A 1,063-nucleotide genomic window follows, 5' to 3' on the forward strand; every position below is an offset into this window, starting at 1 on the left:
TGAGGCCGTCAGTGGAACTGACTAGAGGGAGAGTGAGTCAGGAAGAAGATAATAACTAGAATTTACACGAAGTCTATAAAAGACAGCCGAGAATGTTAACCTCTTAAATCTTTTGAGGCTTAGGGCAACTAAGGCCAGGACCCTAGGGTGTAGGGGAGCTTTGCCAGTCCAGGGTACGGGGTACAGCTCAAAGAGAAACTCTTGGAGTCGGGGAGACTGAGCCACACAGCTACCAAGTGTTGGAAGCAGGATTGACGCCCAGTCTCCCCGACTCCAAGAGTTTCTCTTGAAGCTGCGGGAAGAAGAAAGAAAGCGGGAGAAGAAGAGGGGAATGTCAGAAGAGGAGGAAGATCAGAAAGGGAGGGACCGTTCATAGAAGATGGGGGGGAGGAGTGGGGGGACCCTCGCGAAGAAGGGGAGAGGGGAGCAGACAACTGGGTGGTGGTCTGCAAAAGGGATAGGAGGGAAGAAGTGCAGAGCAGGAAGGAGGCGTTGAAGGGAAGCTGAGGTGGGGGCGGAGAACGCGAAGAGACATGCACAGCGAGGTGAGAAGTCAGGTCCCTGGTCCAGCCCCGACACACTGGCCCCGCCCCTACCTCTACATGCGCATGCCTCTCCCAGACACCCCTCCTCCCTTGAAGCTCCGACTCCCATCAGTCAGCGCGGCTGCCCGCCCTTCCATTGGCCAGGCTCGAGCAGAGGGGCGGGGCCTCCCGGAAGTTGAAGGGCGGAGCTGAATTTACGAACCGGTCCTAGAGGAAGGGGGGCTTAGCACGAGGAGGTGCTGTGGGTGCCTAGCAACGAAGGAGGGGGCAGGAGGGGCGGGGAGGGTGGGGGGAAACGAAGCCGGGCTGGGGGCACAGAGAAAGGGAAGGGGAGCTGGGAGGGAGAGAAGGGGCAGATAGACGGGGAGGTGCAGAGAGGAGGGGGCGAGCGAGAGCAGGGAGGGACTGGAAGGGTGGCTGTGGGGAAGAGAAAAGGGAGAGGGGTAAAGAGAGGGACTAGAGAGAAAGGAGAGGGAGAAAAAAGTGGGGAGGGGGAAAGAGAGAGGGGTCAGGACGGT

The 1,063-nt window shown here is 58.8% G+C and overlaps 1 protein-coding gene across 1 annotated transcript in view; it reads left to right on the forward strand.

The window, feature by feature from the left end:
* The first annotated feature begins 762 nt into the window (after positions 1-762).
* The window catches only part of COQ8B (coenzyme Q8B), a 28,256-nt gene continuing 27,955 nt past the window's right edge, over positions 763-1,063 (forward strand). The window contains exon 1 of the mRNA XM_044667361.1: positions 763-781. The gene's annotated coding sequence lies outside the window, so the exon portion shown is untranslated. The remainder of the gene's footprint in view (positions 782-1,063) is intronic.

This window comes from Gracilinanus agilis, chromosome 3 (assembly GCF_016433145.1).
Source record: "Gracilinanus agilis isolate LMUSP501 chromosome 3, AgileGrace, whole genome shotgun sequence".
Classification (NCBI taxonomy): Eukaryota; Metazoa; Chordata; class Mammalia; order Didelphimorphia; family Didelphidae; genus Gracilinanus; species Gracilinanus agilis.